The sequence below is a fragment of the Trachemys scripta genome, chromosome 4 (assembly GCF_013100865.1).
Source record: "Trachemys scripta elegans isolate TJP31775 chromosome 4, CAS_Tse_1.0, whole genome shotgun sequence".
NCBI classification, from domain to species: Eukaryota; Metazoa; Chordata; order Testudines; family Emydidae; genus Trachemys; species Trachemys scripta.
In genome coordinates, this window is record NC_048301.1 from 123,994,918 (window position 1) to 124,002,050 (window position 7,133).

At 50.7% G+C, this 7,133-nt stretch overlaps 1 protein-coding gene across 1 annotated transcript in view; it reads right to left on the reverse strand.

Moving 5' to 3' along the window:
- The window catches only part of CNTN2 (contactin 2), a 54,042-nt gene extending 48,412 nt beyond the window's left edge, over positions 1-5,630 (reverse strand). Inside the window, exon 1 of the mRNA XM_034767194.1 lies at positions 5,440-5,630. The gene's annotated coding sequence lies outside the window, so the exon portion shown is untranslated. The remainder of the gene's footprint in view (positions 1-5,439) is intronic.
- Positions 5,631-7,133: the final 1,503 nt, after the last annotated feature.

A 7,133-nucleotide genomic window follows, 5' to 3' on the forward strand; every position in this document is an offset into this window, starting at 1 on the left:
CAGTGATTCATCAGGGCACAACAGTTGCCTTGGAAACAGCAGACCCTGTAGCCCAGCTCCCCTGGTGGGGTTACCTGCTAGCCAGGAGACAGGAGGGTGGGAACTAGCTACGGTTGCACCTTCAAGAGTCTAATCCTCAAAACTGTGAGGTCAAAAAGAAAGAGGAGTGAATGAAGCTGCCTCAGATCTCCTCCTCCTGACTCCTGACAGGATTGTCACAGCAATATCCTGAACATGTGCTTTCCACAGAGGTTCCACTGGAACGTACGCACTAGAACCAGCTCAGATAAAATAACCTCTGCTCTGAATCTTCTCCCACATCTGGATCTCAAACAATTCCCTCCCTTCCCCTAACTGCCACATTCTGGAACTCATCACCCTTCCCCAGTGTTGCCTAGTTCCAGAACAGGTGATGAACCTCAAGCCCATGGCTGCTTCTAGAACTGAGCCTGAGCCCTGAGATGTTAAGGGGTGTGTGTGTGTGTTTCTCCCCCCCCCCTTCTGATTCTTATCTCTGGCAGGAAGTTCTGAAATACTACAAGAGAGGCTGTTTGCAGTATTTTTAACCATATCTGGAGGTAGAACAGCCAGAAACCTTATGTAAGCGTTTGCTCTTGCATGATTTCTAGCCCAAATTTGCAGACTCCAGACATTCATAGTGCTTGAATTAGCAACCAAACCTTCTCTCCAAACTTCAAGTCTGAATCTTGTAGGCTGAGAGCTTCTAATACTGCATCCCTGGGTGGGTTGTTGACCATGGGAATTGAACCCAGGGCTTCTTGGCCTCAACTATCTGAGCTAAAAGTACAATATTTGCTAGCCAAGGCTCATCAACCTCTGTCTGTGACCCGGACGCTGCTAGAGGGGGACAGAGCACTACACTGAGTGTAGGGCTGCCAACTTTCCAATTTCTCAACACCGGACACTACAGCTATGGTCAGAATTTTCTGTATCAAATACGTAGCCACATGTATGCTATCCAATGGGCCAAATACAGACTCGCTAGCGGCAGTGGAGAGACTCACAAGATACAATTACAAATGGGATGTATGAGTGAGGCAAGGGGGAGAAGGGAAACTGGCTTTGACTCCCCTTTGTTGGCATACGCTTCAGAGCACCCGGAGGGAGCCCTGCCCTTAGGTTCTCCACAATGTTCTGCCCTGACGTGCCACTGTGATGGTATGGCTTCAGACTGAAAGTGCAGGGGCTTCCTTTAGCAATTCTCCCCACCTCCCCCCAGCAAAGCAAAACAACTTTGAGCTGCTGGGACTGGCTAGGGGGGCTTCCCAGCACACGAGGGGCTGGTACCTTTACCTGAAGCCTCCACCCACCAAAGGCTCAACTCACCGTAAAGAGAAGCGGGAGGCTGAAGGGGACAGTGTCTCTCCTGCTCTGTCCAGCAGTGGCAAAGAGTTTGTATGGGATGGGGAAACTTGCTGCAGCCGTGCAGAGAAAGAGGACATGTCCCTCCCCAGCCCAGACGGGACTAGCAGTGGGGGTGTCTCCAACTCTGCCCCTCTCCGGGCCAGCGCTCTGGGGTTAAAGGGCCTTGGGCTGGCTGGGGAGGCGACAATAGAATTGCGGTAACTGGACTTTGGGTCTCCAGTCAATACTTCTGACCGGAGACTGTGCAGGTCCCCCGAAAACTGGACTTTCCAGTCAAAAACTGGACACCTGGGAACCCTGAGTGGCATGTTGCATACAAGCTCTCTGGGGCAGGGATTGTCTCTGTCTGCCTTGTTTGTACGGTACCTAGCACAATGGCACTCTGACTGGGGCGCTAGATGCTGCTGCAATATAAATCATAAGAAGCTAGAGGCTGGAATGAAGCTGTGTGTGTCTTGTGTTTGAAAGCTAAAGAATAACCGTTCATGCCACTGAGGCGATTGTTCTGTGTAACCTGATCCTACACCCGGTGGCAATTTGTCGCTCTCCCGTGGCTGTTGCACTGCGAGCTGGGATGGAAGTCTGAGGTGAGGTGGCTGAAAATGTTGGTCGAAACCAGTTTTCTGTCCAAAAAAAAATGCTGTTTTGACCCAAATTCTAGGCACTACCACAGTACAAATAATTAATAGTAGCAGATTAAGAAATGAGGGAAAGAAAGGAGAGAGAATAAAAGCAAATGAGAGAGGCCAAGAAAATGGAAGGGGAGAAGAAAAAATGAAAGGAAAAGAAAAAAGAGGGAAGAGGGAAAGGAAAGAAAGGAGAGGAAAGAAAAGATAAAGAAGTGAGAGGGAAAGAAAAGGAAGGAAAAGAGGGTACTAGAAGGGAGAGAGAAGACTGAAGAGAATATAGATAAGTGTGGTGTTCCATGGTGTGTTTCCACAGGGCAGGGTGGGGCTGTCAGGCTGGGGAAAGGGAGTGGCTGTGCAGTAGTGAGCCATAATTGCAGTTCTCCAGGGGCAGGAGTTTTTCTCCAGCTCACCCCACTGCCACTAGGAGATCCTGCCTCTAGAAAGGCCTGATGCTGTGCAACTCTAGCTTCCATAGACCCCACTGGGAGCTGCAGGTGCTCATCCCTGTGTTCCCTAGAGTGCCTGTCTGGCCCTACGGGGGAGAGGCCATTTCACCTTGTGAGCTCCTCCTGGGAGAGACAAAGGCCAGTGTTCAACGAGAAGTGAACACGACTTTGGAGGCTGGAGTGGAGGATCACATAAGGTCAAACCCCAGAGCTGAATTTCTTTGAGTGTTTGCATCGTTTTGGGGCAAGATCCCACTTCTACCAACAGACTTCTGAAATGTAACTTTATCACTCTCTAGACCTAACAGCGAATTTCTAGTGAGCTTCGGCCACAGGGGGACTTGTTGTTTACAGTGTGAGGACAGCCCTTTGTGACGGAGCAGGAGTCTGTGCCTGGGAAAACCCACCCTTGGTCTGTGAGGGATAAAAGTCATGGCTGGAAGGAATTTTGGATTTTCACCAGTTCATGGGAAAAAGGGGATGTTTTTTCCAGCTCAGCTCAAGGTGAAACCACACTGTAAAGTCGACGTGAGCTTTTCAAGCTGACAGTGTCTGAGCAGACACACTCTCCTGCTCATCCAGTCCTAGAGTATTTTAGAGTACTCGGTGCAAGCCCTGCAGCCTCATTGCTATTGTAAGATGAGCATGCTGGACTGTTACTGTAGAATGCTATGATACATTTACTTGAGGGTAACTTTCAAAAGTTACCCTCCAAAGTTAGCCTCAATACTGTCTTTGCAACATGCAGGGCACCTTGGGGGAAAAAGATTTTCACAAGTGCTTTAGGTATTAAGGAGCTCAATGAAAGTCAATGGGACTTGTGTGCCTGAATTCCTGAGACGTCTTTTAAAAGCCTCCTCTTAAAGTATGCGTGACCTGAAACACTGCTGGTAGCCCAGTGATTAGAATGAGCATGTTGTGTGTGTAAGGGTTGCAGGCTCTTTGGAAGAGGAGGATATGATGCCAACCCAGAGTTTGGCTATCACAGTCCTCAGCTGACAAGTCAAGGTTTGCCAGTTTTTAAACCCAGCCCCTCTCTGAATTGGAGTAGCAGGGAAACAGTCCCGATGGCCTCTTTTCTTGCCCTGCCTTGTTTACTGGAGAGGACTCAACAATGAGACTTCCACTGAAGTTCAATATTCCCTTACCGCGAGTGCACCTTTCACCCAGCACTTTACTGATTCACTGACCCGCTCTCAGCCACTGCTCGGTCGGCTCTTAGAAGCTAATTAACAGGACACTGCTGTTTGGGACAGGAAGTGAAGAAGAATCCAGTTGAAACAAAAGGAGGCACTGGTGTTGGGCTAGCATGTGTGCGCACTCTCAGGCGCCAATGCTCTTAGGCAGTGTCACTAAATGATTAGTGGCTCTTATTGGATTTAGGAAAGATTCATTTCCAAATTGCTGTCCTCTGGGTAGCACTGGCTGATGCTTGTAGGTTCCAATAGAAAGTGAGGTTCTCTGCCCAAAGTTGCACTGGAGCAGGGCTGGCGAGGGAGGGGAATTGCCCAGGACACTGCTGGGAAGGGTTTTAGTTCCTGTCCAAGGGATCAACTAGTGTTCCTTTCTTTAAAGAAAAATAAACTAATTTTAAATGATCCGCCCCCTCCCCCCGATTAAATAAATGCATGATTCTGAAGTCCTGGAGAACCTTTTAAGCTGTAGGGAAGTCAATGGAACAGGATTGGATGGGATAATGGGGGAAGGGGTAGGACCCACATTCTAAAACACAAGCTGCAGAAAACAGCCTCGGCCACTATTGCATTCACCCTGGCACTGACGCCGTTTGAATGCCTGGGTGCAAAGGAGGGCTTAGCCCCTGCTGCCTGTGATCTCCTGCGTGTCATCCATCCCTCTGTCCTCGCTCCTGCTTGATGTTGCAGGCCCAGTATTGAGGCTTTTATCTGTGACTTAATTCAGGCAAGCCCCACTGAAAATCACTGTGGCCCCACCAGCACCCTGTGCAGCTGTAGCACTTTGTAGTACCCAGACACGTTACACAAGCCCTCACCAGCCTGAAGCATGGACAAGTATCCTCTGTGCACACAGAAGAGCCTGAACTTTTGCCCTCCTGCCTGAGGGTCCTAATTAGGCGCAGGGACAGGAGGGGGGACGCTGGTGGCCATGGTCTTTCTGATCCCCTCTTTCTGCAGTAGAGAACTCAGGTTCACCACACCCCTCTGCCTGCACCCTGCTCCAGATCTCTCCCAGCTTATGTTTACAAGCTGCCTTGGGTGCAAGCTAGGGTGCCCAGATAGCAAGTGTGAAAAATCAGGACAGGGGGTGAGGGATAATAGGAGCCTATATAAGAAAAAGATCCAAAAATCAGGACTGTCCCTATAAAATCAGGACATCTGGTCACCCTAGTACAAGCCTACAGAGTTCTACAGAGTGGGCAGGAGCATTGCCTTGGTGAGCCGCTCTCTATGCTCCCTGCCCTCTGAATCAGAAATTCAGGAGCTGTGATCATAGCAATGGTCTCTTTAAAGTGCCACCCCCAGCGTAATACCACACCGTGAAAGCAGGGCAGTAAAACCCAGCACTATTCCACATAAGCAGCCTCTGTTTTACATCCCTGTTGGTTTTTAAATTACTGGATGAGGGTGTCTCTATTCTTCCACCAGAATTGACACATTCCTGGACATGTTCTTTGGATTCCCCCCCCTCCCACACACACGCACTCCACCCCCATCCCTTTTCCAGCACAGCCAGTGCCTGCATTTCCTGCAAAATGATCACCATCTGATAAACGCACAAAACCGACCCCACGCTGTAGCCTTAGACCATCCCCTTATGGAGCTGGTGGGTGGCTTGCAGGTGCCCTAGGAGGTGTTACCCATGCCATATTCCCTGGAAAAGATGAGCATCACCCTGGGGTCACTGAAAGTTAGCTTGGCTTAGAAATGGTTCCCTGAAATCCAGATAATTCTTCCCCCACCTCGAATCAAGGCGCAGAGAAGCAGAAAGAGACCACTTACCTTGGGCTGGATGACACGTGTGGTGATGTGTGTGCGCGTGTGCGTGGCGTGTATGCAGGGGAGATCCTAGAGCCCTCGATGCTGCAACAACCTTCCTCTCTCCTGCCCGCCCTCCTCCTTCAGGCGAGTTCTTGCTTTGTGCTGCTGCTTGCCTGTGTGTGCCCAAAGCCACTGCAGCATCTCTGCATAAGGATGTGCTCCTCCCTCCCCGCCCTCCCCTGCTCGCTCGCTCCCTCTCAGCCAACACTCTGGGTCCCTGGAGAGTGGTCTCTCGCTCGCTCTCTGTCTTTACCTCATTTGCCTTGGTCCAAGGACCAGTCAGAGAGGGAGGGCGACTTGCAGCATCATACATAATTCATGCTCTGCCTCAGCCTGGATCAGAAAACCCCTGCCCTGTATTGATTGTCTCCGGCTCCTCACCCCATCAGTAGGGCAGAGGGAGGCACATGGTGCGCGGGAGAAGCAAGTGAAGGGTTAGAATTCCACGGTGTGAACTGGGAAGTGAAGGGCTCCGTGTCCCGGGCTGGGATGTGAAGGTGAATTTGCCAGGGGAGGGTCATGCCTCACAAAATGTATTACCGGGTAATAGACACAGTGGAACCCCCTTAGATTGAGATCTTGAGGCACCCCGCTGAGCAGGGCACAGAATGATGCAAGCCTTGATTTGTCAGCTCAACACCTTGTGACATGCTGCTGGTGAGGGAGAAACTCTGGTTGCAGCCAAGTTTACTTGGAGTTGGGGAGGAAGGGAATTGACTGTAGATCTCAGGCCCATCTCTTAAATACATTCAGATCCAAATTTTCCACAGGTATGGGGGGAGAGAGGGGCAAGTTCCAGTTCTGCCCCATTACAGAGAGAGGGCTAACATCAAAGCTCGGACCCAGTTCATAAACTTCCTCTCATGTTCCGGGAGGGCTGGGGTTCAGGATTGTTTCTGTTGCCTACAGAAGCTGGGGTCTCCGCTTTGCACCAGAAGCAGGTGCTGTAGTGATCTCAGCTGACAGGCGTCCTTGGAAATGTTATTTCTGTCTAGGCGTATGTCTGCCCCCCCTGGCAGGGGTGTCTGAGCACCTCACAGACAGTAATGGATTTATCTTCCCAACAGCCTTGGGAGATAGGGAGGGAAGGGTCGCTATCCCAAGCTGCAGATGGGGAACTGAGGCACAGACCATTTAAAGGACTTGCCCAAGTTCCTACAGGGAGGCTGTGGCTGAGATGAGAATCGAATGCACATCTCCTGTTCCCAGCCCAGTGCCTTAACAACGAGCCCATCCTTCCTCCTCTGTAGCTGTCAGAGATACAAGGGGGAGGTGAGGTAAAACCGTTCTGTGTGTAATGAGGCAGGGATGCCCGTGAGTTAGCAAATCTGCTCCACGGTGCCCCGAGGGCCCTGAAACCCCAGAGCGAGGGGGATTTCAAAGCATGCTGCGTCCCGGGGACCTGCACACAGTCACTGGTTGAACTAAGGTGTTTTTTTTTCTGCTAGCAACTGAAAATATGTATCCTCCCCCAAATCAGAAATGAGATGAATATGGAGAATAAAAGCAGAGTATCCCTCTGCCCCCACATCCAGGTCTTTCCGTTCATATGTTTACATGGCCAGAGCATGGGAGAGGGCACTGGGACCCTGGTGTAAGCAGGTGCGAGGCTGCTGACTTCAACGGACCTGTGTCAGCTTCCACCAGGCTGTGAA